Source organism: Budorcas taxicolor, chromosome 7 (genome assembly GCF_023091745.1).
Source record: "Budorcas taxicolor isolate Tak-1 chromosome 7, Takin1.1, whole genome shotgun sequence".
Taxonomy (NCBI): domain Eukaryota; kingdom Metazoa; phylum Chordata; class Mammalia; order Artiodactyla; family Bovidae; genus Budorcas; species Budorcas taxicolor.
Genome location: NC_068916.1, coordinates 2,449,702 through 2,463,739, shown reverse-complemented (window position 1 = coordinate 2,463,739; position 14,038 = coordinate 2,449,702). Strand labels below are relative to the sequence as shown.

At 39.5% G+C, this 14,038-nt stretch overlaps 2 pseudogenes; both read left to right on the top strand.

Annotated features, from left to right (window-relative positions):
- The first annotated feature begins 7,359 nt into the window (after positions 1-7,359).
- On the top strand, positions 7,360-7,983 carry LOC128051517 (6-pyruvoyl tetrahydrobiopterin synthase-like; annotated as a pseudogene).
- A 2,654-nt stretch (positions 7,984-10,637) lies between these two features.
- On the top strand, positions 10,638-10,756 carry LOC128051842 (uncharacterized; annotated as a pseudogene).
- The last annotated feature ends 3,282 nt before the right edge of the window (positions 10,757-14,038 follow it).

Genomic DNA, 14,038 nt, shown 5'->3' with positions numbered 1-14,038 from the left:
GTTACATAACATTGAACAGTGTTCCATGTGCTGTAACACTAGGTCCTTGTTGGTTATCCATTTTAAATATAGCATTGTGTACATGTCCATCCCCAAATTCCTAATTATCCTTTCCCCCTGTCCTTCCCCTTGGCAACCTTAAGTTTGTTCTCTAAGTCTGTGAGTCTCTTGTTGTTTCGTAAGTAAGTTTCTTTGTATCATTTCTTTTTAGATTCCACATATAATGGATGTCATACAATATTTCTCCTTCTATGTCTAACTTACTTCATTAAGTATGACACTGTCTATGTCCATCCATGTTGCTGCAAATGGCATTATTTCGTTCTCCTTCATGGCTGAGTAATATTCCTATATATATATATATATGTACCACATCTTTATCCATTCCTCTGTCGATGGACATTTAGGTTTCTTCCATGTCTTGGAATGAATGCAATGAATATTGGGATGCATGCATCCTTTCGGATCATGTTTTTCTCTGGATATATGCTGAGGAGTGGAATTGCAGTGTCATATGGTAGCTCTATTTTTAGTTTTTTAAGGAACTTCCTTACTGTTCTCCATAGTGGCTGTATCAATTTACATTTCCACCAACAGTGTAGGAATATTCCCCTTCTCATCACATCCTTTCCAGCGTTTATTGTTTGTGGATTAAAAAAATTCATTAGTTTGTTTTAATTGGAGAATAATTACTTTACAGTATTGTGGTGGTTTTTGCCATACACAGACATGGATCAACCACGGGTGCATATGTTTCCCCCAACTTGAACCCCCCTCCCATCTCCCTCCCCATCCCATCCCTCTGGGTTGTCCCAAAGCACCAGCTTTGAGTGCCTGCTTCATGCATCAAACTTGCACTGGTCATCTGTTTTACGTATGGTAATATACATGTTTCAATGCTATTATCTCAAAACATCCCACCGTTGCCTTCTCCCACAGAGTCCAAAAGTCTGTTCTTTACATCTATGTCCCTTTTGCAGACTTGCATATAGGATTGTCATTACCATATTTCTAAATTCCATATATATGCATTCATATACTGTATTCGTTTTTCTCTTTCTGACTTACTTCACTCTGTATAATAGGCTCCAGTTTCATCCACCTCATTAGAAATGACTCAAATGCACTCTTTTTTATAGCTGAGTAATATTCTATTGTGTATATGCATCACAACTTCCTTATCCATTCATCTACCAATGGACATCTAGATTGCTTTTATGTCCTAGCTATTGTAAACAGTGCTGCAATGAACTTTGGGGTACATGTGCTTCTATCAATTCTGGTTTCCTTGGTGTGTATGCCCAACAGTGGGATTGTTGGTTCGTATGGCAGTTCTATTTCCACTTTTTAAAGGAATCTTGTTTGTGGATTTTTTTGGTAATAGGCATTCTGACTGGTGTGAGGTGATATCTCATTGTAGTTTGGACTTCCATTTCTCTAATAATTGTAGATGTTTAACATCTTTTCATGTGCCTATTGGCCATCTGTATGTCTTTGGAGAAATGTCTATTTAGGTCTTTTGCCCATTTTTTGAGTGGTTGTTTGTTTTGATGCCATTAGGCATCATTTGCTGTTTGTAAAATTTGGAAATTAATCCCTATTGGTCATATCATTTGCAAATATTTCCTTCCAATTTTGGGGTAGTCATTTCATTTTGTTTATTGTTTCCCTTACTGTGCAGAAGCTTTTGCATTTATTTTTGATTTTATTTTTATTATTCTGGGAAACAGATTGAAGAAGACATTGCTGTGGTTTATGTCAGAGAGTGTTCTGCCTATGTTTTCCTCTAGGAGTTTTATAGGATCTGATCTCACATTTAGGTCATTAATCCATTATGAGCTTATTTTTGTGAATGGTATTACACAAAGAATGATCTAATTTCATTTTTTTTTTTACATGTAGCTATCCAGTTTCCCCAGCACCATTTGTTGAAGAGACTGTCTTTCCAACATTGTGTAATCTTGCCTCCTTTGTCATAGATGCATGGATTTCAGGGTTTTCTATCCTGTAACATTGACCTATAGTTTTACTTTTGTGCCCGTATCATACTATTTTGATGAATGTAGCTTTGTAGTATAGTCTGAAGCCAGGGAGCCTGATTCCTCCAGGTTTATTGTTCTTTTTCAAGATTGATTTGGCTATTTGGGGCCTTTTGTGTCCCTATACACATTTTGAGATATTTTTCCTAATTCTCTGAAAAATGTCATTGGTAGTTTGATAGAAATTACACCGAGTCTATAGATTGCCTTGGGTAGTTTAGTCATTTTGACAGTATTGGTTCTTACATTCCACAAACTTGATATATCTTTCCATCTGTTTATGACTTTGATTTCTTTCATCACCATCTTATAGTTTTTGGACTACAGGCTTTTTATTTCCTTAGGTAGGTTTATTCCTAGGTATTTTATTCTTTTTGATGTGATAGTAAATAGAAATCTTTCTTAATTTCTTTTTCTGATCTTCCATTGTTAGTGTATAGAAATGCAACAGGTTTCTGTGTATTAACTTTGTAACCAGCAACATTACCAAGTTCATTGATGAGCTCCAGTAGTTTTCTGGTACCACTTTTAGGATTTTCTACATATAGTATCATGGTATCTGCCATTAGTGACAGTTTAACTTCTTCTCTTCCAATTTGGATTCCATTTACTTCTTTTTCTTCTTTGATTGCTATAGCTAAGACTTCCAAAACTATGTTGAATAAAAGTGGTAAAGCAGATAGAAGAAGTAAGAACTACAATCCTGCAGTGGCTAGAATGAAAACCACAACACAGAAGGTTAATCAGAATGAAGAAGCAGAGTGTTAGTTCCCGAGATGAAGGGACAAGACAAAACCCCAGAGGGAGATTCTGGTTCAAGTTGGCAGAGTAGAAGAACCTGTGCTCCTCTCCTCCTCTGCAAACACCAAAATTGCAACTAGTTGTTGAACAGCCATCTACAGGAGGATGCTGAAACCCAGCAAAAAAGATACCGTACATCCAAAGACAAAGAGGAAACTGCAACGAGATGGTAGAAGGGGTGCAAACACAATAAAATAAAATCCTATACTCACTGAGTGGGCAACTCACAACCTGGAGAACCATATAATACCAAAGAATCTCACTGTTATGAAGGTTCTGAGCCTCATATCAGGCTTCCCAGCCTGGGGAGCTGGCAAAGGAATTGGAAATCCCCAGGAAGTCTGACTTTGAAGGCCAGTGGGATTTGATTTTAGGACTTCCACAGGACTGGGGGAAACAGAGACTCATTCTTGGATGGCACATACAAAATCTTGTGCACACTTAGACCCAAGGGAAAGGAGCAGCGATCCCACAGGAGGCTGAACTGGACTTACCTGCTAGTGTTGGAGGGTCTACAGTGGAGGAGTGGGGTGGCAATGGCTCACCCTGGGATGGGGGCACTGGCAGCAGCGGTCCTGGAAAGAACTCCATGGCATAAGTCCTCTTGGAGGTCACTGTTAACCCTATTATAGAGTCCCCATAGACCCCAGGGCTGCATCCCCATAGGCCAAACAACTAACAGGAAGGGAGAGTGCCACCACCCATCAGCAGATTTTTAGATTTAAGTTTTATTGAGCTTGGCTCTGCCCACCAATGCCCTGTTTTCCCCACCACCAGTGCCTCCCATCAGGAAGCTTATACAAGCCTCTTAGCCTCATCCATCAGAGGGCAGCAGCAGAAGAAAGAAGAACCACAATTCCACAGTGGCTAGAATCAAAATCACACCACAGAAAGTTAACCAGGATGAGGAAAACATAGGGTTTTGTCCCAGATGAAAGGGCAAGATAAAACTCTAGACAAGCAACCAAATGGAGATAGGCAACCTTCCAGAAATAAAAATCAGAATAATGATAGTGAAGATGATCCAAGATTTGGGGAAAAGAATGGAGGCAAGAAATAATTACCAATGACCTAGAAAACTAAAGAACAAACAGAGATGAACGATACACTAGAAGGAATCAATTAGCAGAATAAGTGATGCAGAAGAATGGATAAGTGACCTGGAGGGCAGAATGATGGAAATCACTGCTGCAGAACAGGCTGTAGAAAAATGAATGGAAAAAAAAGACAGCCTAAGAGACCTCTGGAACATTAAATGCACTAACATTCGCATTATAGGGGTTCCAGAAGAAGAGAGAGAAATGACCTGAGAAAACATTGAAGAAATAATACCTGAAAACTTCCCTAATATGGAAAAGGAAATAGTCACCCAAGTCCAGGAAGCATAGAGTGTCTCAGGCAGGATAAACCCAAGGAGGAACACACCAAGACACAGAGTAATCAAATGAATGAAAACTAAAGACAAAGATAAAATATTAAAAGCAACAAGGGGAAAACAACAAATAACATACAAGGGAACACCCATAAGGTTATCAACTGATTTCTCAACAGAAACTGTACGACTCAGAAGGGAATGGCATGATACACTTAAAGAAATGAAAAAGAAGAACCTATAGCCAAGAATATTCTAACCAGCAAGACTCTTGTTCAAATTTGACAGAGAAATCACAAGTTTTACAAACAAGCAAAAGTTAAGAGAATTCAGCACCACCAAACAAGCTTTACAACAAGTCCTAAAGGACCTCCTCTAGGCAGAAAATGCAAGCCTAGGAAAAGACCTACACAAAATAAACCCAAAACAATTTAGAAAATGTTAATATGATCATACATATCGATAATTACCTTAACTGGAAATGAATTAAATTCACAAACCACTAGGCAAAGACTGGCTAGGCAGATGAAAACATGTGCATATATATAATAATTTTCCTTCCACTTACCACATCATTCCACTTAACCCCCAAATTGTATGTAATTATTTTATATTGTTAGGTTAATCATGTTTCCTTTATGGCTTGCAATTGTAATTATATTTTATATTTTGTCCAGCTATTGATTGTGAAAACTGGTAAAGATCTTTTACTGTGATTATGTCAGTATTATTCACTTAATATCATGGTATCATGATTGGTCAACAGAAAACAATAGAAAAAATAGAAATAGAGTGGTGAGAGTTGACATTCTTGTCTTTTTCCTGATCTTAGAGGAAATACTTTCAGCTTTTCACTATTGAGTATGATGCTAGCTGTAGGTTTGTCATATATGGTCTTTATTATGCGGAGGTATGTACGCTCTATGCCCACTTTTTAGAGAGATTTTACCATAACTTGGTGCTGAATTTTGTCAAAAGCTTTTTCTTTATTTATTGAGATGATCATATGGTTTTTATTCTTCAATTTGGTGATATAGTGTAACACATTGATTGATTTGCACATGTTGAAAAATGCTTGCATCCCTGGGCTTTCCTTGTGGTTCAGTTGGTAAAGTATCTGCCTGCAATGCAGGAGACCTGGGTTTGATCCCTGGGTTGGGAAGATCCCCTGGAGAAGGGAAAGGCTACCCACTCCAGTATTCTGGCCTGGAGAATTCCATGGACTGTATAAACCCATGGGGCCCACGAAGAGTCGGACACAACTGAGCGACTTTCACTTTCTCACTGGGATGAATCCCGCTTGATCATGGTGCATAATCTTTTTATTGTACTGTTGGATTCTGTTTGTTAGTATTTTATTGAGGATTTTTGCATCTTTGTTCATCACTGTAATTTGTGTATGTGTGTGTGTGTGTGTGTATGTGTGTGTGTGTGTGGTATGTTTGTCTAGTTATGGTATCAGGGTGGTTGTGGCCTTATAAAATTAGTTTGGAAGTTTTCCTTCCTCTCCCATTTTTTTTGGCACAATTTCACAAGGATAGCTGTTGACTATTCTCTAAATGTTTGCTAAAATTCACCTGTGAAGCCATCTGGTCCTGGACTTTTGTCTGTTGGGAGGTTTTTAATCACAGTTAAAATTTCAGTGCTTGTGATTTGTCAGTTCATATGTTTTATTCCTTCTTGGTTCAGTCTAGGGAGACTGTACCTTTCTAATAATTTGTCCATTTCTTCCAGGTTGTCCAATTTTTTTGTCATACAGTTGTTAATAGTAGTCTCTTATGATCCTTGGTTTTGGATTGATGCTTTTGAACTGTGATGTTGGAGAAGACTCTTGAGAGTCTCTTGGACTGCAAGGAGATCAAAGCAGTCAATCCTGAAGGAAGTCAATCCTGAATAGTCATTGGAAAGACTGATGCTGAGCTGAAACTGTAATACTTTGGCCGCCTGATGCAAAGAACTGACTCATTGCAAAAGACAATGATGCTGGGAAAGATTGAAGGCAGGAGGAGAAGGGAGTGACAGAGGATGTGATGGTTGGATGGCATCACCGACTTGATGGACTTGAGTTAGAGCAAGCTTTGGGAGTTGGTGACGGACAGAGAAGCCTGGCATGCTGTAGTCCACGGGGTCGCAAAAAGTCAGACATGACTGAGCGACTGAACTGATCCTTGGTATTTTCATGGAGTCAGTAACTTCTCCTTTTTCATTTCTAATTTTATTGATTTGAGCCTTCATTTTTTTTTCCCTTGATGATTCTGGCTTAAGATTTATCAATTTTGTTTAAAATTTCAAAGATCCAACTTTTAGTTTCATTGATGTTTGCAATTTTTCTTTGTCCCTATTTCATTTATTTATGCTCCGCTACTTATGATTTCTTTCTTTTTTACTAACTCTGGGTTTTGTTTTCCTATCTCTAATTGTTAAAACAATTAGATGTAAACAAAAAACCACATAAAACAATTTAGGTGTAAGGTTAGGCTGTTTACTTGAGACTTTTCTTGTTTCTTGAAAAAAGATTAAGTATTGCTACAAACTTCACTCAGAATTGCTTTGCTGCATCTGAGAGTTTTCAGATCATTGTGCTTTCATTTTTCTCTAGATATTTTTTGATTTCCTCTTCATTCTTTTCAGTGACCCATTGGTTATTTAGTAGCATATTGCGCAGCCTCTACATGTTTGTGTTTTTTTATAGTTTTTCTTCTTGTGGTTTATTTTTAAAGTCATAATGTTGTCATTGGAGAAGATGCTTGATATGATTTCAATTTTCTTAAATTTACCAAGGCTCATCTTGTGGCCCAGCAGGTGGTCAGTCCTGGAGAATGTATAGTGTGCTACTTTTGGATGGAGTCCTCAGTTATGTCAAACTGATTTAAAGTGTAATTTAAGGCCTCAGTTTCCATATTAATTTTCTGTCTGGATGATCTGTCCGTTGATGAGAGTTGGGTGTTAAAGTTCCCACTGTTATTGTGTTACTCTTGACTTCTCCCTTTATGGTTATTAGAATTTGCTTACATATTGAAGTATTCCTATGTTGGTTGTATATATATTTGTTATATCTTCTTCTTGAACTGAGCTCTTGATCATTACGTAGTGTCCTTGTCTCTTATAACAGTCTAAGTTTTAAAATCTATTTTGTCAGGCAGAGCCATGAACGGGGCAGGGTCGGGCCCTCGCCGCGGGCGCGAGTGTCCCGCCTGGTCTCCTTCAGCGCGACCCACCGCCTCCACAGCAAATCTCTTAGTAATGAAGAAAACTTGAAATTATTTGGGAAGTGCAACAACCCAAATGGCCATGGGCACAATTACAAAGGTTGATCCTGTTACAGGAATGGTCATGAATTTGACTGACCTCAAAGAGTATATGGAGGAAGCGATTATGAAGCCCCTTGATCATAAGAATCTGGATCTAGATGTGCCATATTTTGCAGACATTGTAAGCACAACAGAAAATGTAGCTGTATATATCTGGGAAAACCTCCAGAAATTTCTTCCTGTGGGAGTTCTTTATAAAGTAAAAGTATATGAAACCGACAATAATATTGTAGTCTATAAAGGAGAATAACTCTTAGAGATTAATTTCCATCCATATTTGAAGAAGATCTTTATCCCCTTAAACAATTAAGAAGTCATCACCTAACTGTTGCACTTCCACATTGTGTTCTGGAATCATTGTGAGTGAGTCCTGTTCTAGACTCAAATCTAATTTAAAACCAAGTTTGTAATGTATTCTGAGTATCATTTAAAGAGTCTTTCATCTGTAGATTAAAATCACTTCAGCAAAAAAAAAAAAAAAAAAATCTATTTTGTCAGATACAAGTATCACTACTCAAGCTTTCTTTTAATTTCCATTTGTATGGAATACTTTCTCCCATCCCCTTACTTTCAGTCTGTAAGTGTCCCTAGGTCTGAGGTGAGTCTCTTATAGACAGTGTATGTATGTGTATATATATATAAGAATTTTATATATACATATATATGTATATGCAAAATCTCGCTTTTGTATCCACCCAGCCAGTTTGTGTCTTTTGGTTGGTGAACTTAATCCATTTATATTTAAGGTAATTATTGATATATATTATCCTATTGGGCTTCACATGTGGCTCCCTGGTTAAAAAAGTTGCCTGACAAGCAGGAGATGTGGATTCAATCCCTGGGTCAGGAAGAGTCTCTGGAGAAGGAAATGGCAATCCACTCCAGTATGCTTGCCTGGGAAGTCCCTTGGGGAGAGGAGCCTGGTGGGCTACCGGGTTGCAAAATAATCAGACACGACTTAGTGACTAAAGGAGGAGTAACAACAGTAATCCTATTACCATTTTCTTCATTGTTTTGGATTTATGTTTTGTAGATTTTTCCTTCTCTGTGTTTCCTGCCTAAAGATGTTCTTTTAGCATTTGTTGCAAAACTAGTTTGGTGATGCTGAATTCTCTTAACTTTTGCTTGTCTCTAAAACTTCTGATTTCTCTCTCAAATTTGAACAAGAGTCTTGCTGGTTAGAATGTTCTTGGTTATAGGTTCTCCCTTTTCATTACTTTAAATGTATCATGCCATTCCCTTCTGAGTCGTACAGTTTCTGTTGAGAAATCAGTTGATAACCTTATGGGTGTTCCCTTGTATGTTATTTGTTGTTTTCCCCTTGTTGCTTTTAATACTTTATCTTTGTCTTTAATTTTAATCAGTTTGACTACTATGTGTCTGAGTGTGTTTCTGTATGGTTTTATCCTGTCTGAGACTCTCTGTGCTTCCTGGACTTGGTCAACTATTTCTTTCCCATATTACAGATGTTTTCAGCTATTATCTCTTCAAATATTTTCTTGGGTCCTTTCTTTCCCTTTTCTCCTTCTGGGACCCCTATAATGTGAATATTGCTGTGTTTAATGTTGTCCTAGAGGTCTCTTAGGCTGTCTTCATTTCATTTCATTTTTTTTTTAACATTCTGTTTTGTGGCAGTGATTTTCATCATTTTGTCTTTTAACTCGTTTATCTGCTCTGTCTCAGTTATTCTGCTGTTTATTCCTCTAGCGTATTGTTCATCTCTGTTTGTTTGGTAGTTCTTCTAGGTTATTGGTAAACATTTCTTTCACCTTCTCCATTATTTTTGTAATATCCTGGATCATTTTCGTTATCATTATTCTGAATCTTTTCCTAGAATGCTGCCTAGCTCTACTTTATTTAGCCGTTTTTTGGGATTTTTACCTTGTTCCTCCATCTGGGACATAATCCTTTTTATTTTGATTAGCTTTCTATGATTGTGGGTTTTGTCCTGAAGCCTGTGGGATTGTGGTTTTTCTTGCTTCTTCTGTCTGCCCTCTGGTGGATGAAGCTAAGAGGCTTATATAAGTTTCCTGATGGGAGGGACTGGCTGTGGAGAAAACTGGGTCTTGCCTTGGTACTCAGTGAAACTTTAATTTGATTATCTGCTGATGGGTGGGGCTGTGCTCCCTCCCTGTTGGTTGTTTGGCTCATGCCAGTGGTTACCTCCTAGGAGTGCTGCTGCCAGTGTCCTGCTGCAAGTTACTGTTGACTCATGCCTCCACAGGAGACCCTCTAATACTGTCAGGGAGTTCTTTTTCAGTCTCCTGCAGGGTCACTGCTCCTTTCCTCTGAGTCCTGCTGTGGACAAGGTTTTGTTTCTACCCTCCAAGAGTGGAATCTCTGTTTTCCCCAGGCCTGTGGAAGTCATGCAATCAAATCCCACTGGCCTTCAAGGTAAGTCATACTCTCTGGGGATTCCTAGTTTCTTTGCTGGATCCCCAGGCTGGGAAGCCGTACTTGAACCTTCACAACAGAAACATGTGAACCTGCACAACAGTGAGAGAACCTCTTTGGTTTATTTTTCTCCAGTTTGTGGGCTGCCTGCCCAGTGGGTGTGTGATTTGATTTTATCATGATTGTGCCCTTCTATGGTCTTGTTGAAGCTTCTTTTTTCCCTTGGACATGGGTATCTTTTTCTGGTAGGTTCCAGCACCCCCATGTCAATGACTCTTCAACAGCTAGTTGTGATTTTGGTGCTCTCACAGGAGATGAGTTCACATCCTTCTACTCTGTAATCTTGAATAAATCTGTTTTTGTGGTTTTGATTGGCATTTCACTCATGGTTAGTGATGTTCAACCTTTTTTCTTGTACTTACTGGCCATTTGTACAAATTTGGAGAAATGTCTATGCAAGTCCTTTGCCCATTTTAAAAACTGAGTTTTTTTCCCCCTTTACCCTTTTTTTCTTGTGTTTCTTTTGCAGAGAAGAAACAAACTCTGACTCCATGCTGGAAACTGTTTTCATTGCTTTTGTTATTATAATCATACTTAATTGCCTGCCTCAGAAGACCCTGACCTGTTACCTGAACGTAAACTAAAGTGCCTTTGTTCAGCTCAGAGAGAGATAATCTGACCCTGCCCACCTGTGAATAGAAGACATTAACACATCCCAAAATCTATGGCCATACCATCCTGAATGCGCCCGATCTCGTCCGATCTCAGAAGCTAAGCAGAGTCGGGCCTGGTTAGTACTTGGGTGGGAGACCGTCTGGGAATACTGGGTGCTGTAGGCTTTTGGGGCTTCCCTGATGGCTCAGAGGTTAAAGCGTCTGCCTACAATGTGGGAGACCCGAGTTCAATCCCTGGGTTGGGAAGATCCCTTGGAGAAGGAAATGGTAACCCACTGCAGTATTCTTGCCTGGAGAATCCCACGGACGGAGAAGCCTGGTAGGCTGTAGTCCACGGGGTCACAAAGAGTCAGACATGACAGCAACTTCACTTCAACTTCCAAAGACTAGAAATGTTTTGCAAGACGGAAGATCCTTTCACTTTACTTCCCCACTGCCTCTCCCTCTCTATTCTGCCTTTTGACTTTGGTTCCTTATAGCCTCTCTTTTTGGCCCTGCAAAAGAACGTGGCTTCCAAACCCCAACAAGATGGTTACTTTGAGATATTAGTCTACCATCTTCTCTGTCAGCTGGTCCAAATACAGTCGTATGCCTTCTCTCAACACCTTGTCCCTTGGGTTTATTGGCCTCTTGTGCAGTGAGCAGAGTGAGCTTGTACTCAGTAACATTGTTTTTGAAAATATGTATGTTTGTATTTATTTAGTTGGCTGCACTGGATCTTAGGTGTGGCACACCAGCTCTTTGATCTTCCTTGTGGCATGTGTGTTCTTTTTTTAGTTGTGTATATGAGATCTTTTATTTGTGGTGTGTGGAGTCTTTTGTTGCAGCACGTGCAATCTTTAGTTACCGCATATGAACTCTTAGTTGTGGCTTGTGGGATCTAGTTTCCTGACAAGGGCTTAGTCCTGGGCCCCTTCTACACTTTGGAGTGTGATGTCCTAGTCACTGAGCCAACAGGGAATTCCCCCTAGTGAATTTCCATTCAGTTCAGTTAAGTTGTCCGGTCGTGTCCAACTCTTTGTAACCCCACAGTCTGAAGCACACCAGGCTTCTCTGTCCATCACCACCTTGGAGGGCTTGCTCAAACTTGTCCATTAAGTCGGTGATGCCATCCAACAATCTCATCCTCTGTTGACCCTTTTTCCTCCTACCTTCAATCTGTCCCAGCATCAGGGTCTTTTCCAATGAGTCAATCCTTTGCATCAGGTGGCCAAATTGTTTCAGTTCTTCCAATGAATATTCAGGATTGATTTCCTTAGGATTAACTGGTTTGATCTCCTTGTAGTCCAAGGGACTCTCGAGAGTCTTCTCCAACATCACAGTTCAAAAGCATCAATTCTCTGGTGCTCAGCTTTCTTTATGGTCCAACTGTCACATCCATACATACATGACTATTGGAAAAACCATAGCTTTGATTATATGGACCTCTGTTGGTAAAATAGTGTCTCGGCTTTTTCATATGCTGTCTAGGTTGGTCATAGCTTTTCTTCCAAGCAGCAAGTGTCTTTTGATTTTTTAATCACTGCAGTCACCATCTGCAGTGATTTTGGAGCCTGAGAAAATAATGTCTGTCACTCTTTCCACTGTTTCCCCATCTATTTGCCATGAAGTGATGGGACCAGAGGCCATGATCTTCGTTTTCTGAATGTTGAGCTTTAAGCCAACCTTTTCAGTCTCCTCTTTCACTTTCATCAGGAGGCTCTTTCAGTTCAGTTCAGTCGCTCAGTCGTGTCCGACTCTTTGTGACCCCATGAATCGCAGCACGCCAGGCCTCCCTGTCCATCACCAACTCCCGGAGTTCACTCAGACTCACACCCATCGAGTCAGTGGTGCCATCCAGCCATCTCATCCTCTGTCGTCCCCTTCTCCTCCTGCCCCCAATCCCTCCCAGCATCAGAGTCTTTGCCAGTGAGTCAACTGTTCGCATGAGGTGGCCAAAGTACTGGAGTTTCAGCTTTAGCATCATTCTTTCCAAAGAAATCCCAGGGCTGATCTCCTTCAGAATGGACTGGTTGGATCTCCTTGCAGTCCAAGGGACTCTCAAGAATCTTCTCCAACACCACAGTTCAAAAGCATCAATTCTTTTGTGCTCAGCCTTCTTCACAGTCCAACTCTCACATCCATACATGACCACTGGGAAAACCATAGCCTTGACTAGATGGACCTTAGTCGGCAAAGAAGTTCTTTATTTTCTGCCATAAGGGTGGTGTCATCTATATATCTGAGGTTATTGATATTTCTCCATGAAATCTTGATTGCAACTTGTGCTTTATCCAGTCCAGCATTTTACATGATGTACTCTGCATATATAAGGTAAATAATCAAGGTAACGATATACAGCCTTGACGTACTCCTTTTCCAATTTGGAACCAGTCTGTTGTTCCATGTCCGATTCTAACTGTTGCTTCTTGATCTGCATTCAGATTTCTCAGGAGGCAGGTAAGGTGGTCTGGTATTCCCATCTCTTGAAGAATTTTCCGCAATTTGCTGTGATTCACATGGTCCAAGGCTTTAGCATAGTCAATGAAGCAGAAATAGATATTTTTCTGGAATTCTATTGTTTTTTCTATGATCCAATGGATGTTGGCAATTTGATCTCTGGTTCCTCTGCCTTTTGTAAATCCAAATTGAATGTCTGTAATTTCTCAGTTTATGTACTGTTGAAGTCCGGCTTGGAGAATTTTGAGCATTACTTTACTAGCATGTGAGATGAGTGCAATCTGTGGTAGTTTGAACAATCTTAGCATTGTCTTTTATGGGGATTGGAATGAAAACTGACCTTTTCCAGTCCCATGGCCACTGCTGAGTTTTCCAAATTTGCTGACATATTGAGTGCAGCACTTTAACAGCATCGTCTTCTATGATTTGAAATTGCTCAGCTGGGATTCCATCACCTCCACTAGCTTTGTTCATAGTGGTGTTTCCTAAGGCCCACTTGACTTTGCACTCCAAGATGCCTGGCTCTAGGTGAGTGATCATACCATCGTGGTTATCTGAGTCATTAAGATGTTTTTTGTATATAGTTCTTCTGTGTATTCTTGCCACCTTTTCTTAATATTTTCTGCTTCTGTTAGGTCTCTACAACTTCTGTCCCTTATTGTGCCTATCTTTGCATGAAATATTCCCTTGGTATCTCTAATTTTCTTGAAGAGATCTCTAGCCTTTCCCATTCTGTTGTTTTCCTCTATTTCTTTGTATTGACAACTTAGGAAGGCTTTCTTATCTCCTCTTGCTATTCTTTGGAATTCTGCATTCAGATGGATATATCTTTCCTTTTTTCCTTTGCCTTTTGCTTCTTTTCTTTTCTCAGCTATTTGTAAGGCCTTCTCAGACAACCATTTTGCCCTTTTGCATTTCTTTTTCTTGGAGATGGTCTTTATCACTGCCTCCTGTACAATTTATGAACCTCTGTCCATAGTTTTGGCACTCTATCTAAGATCTAATCCC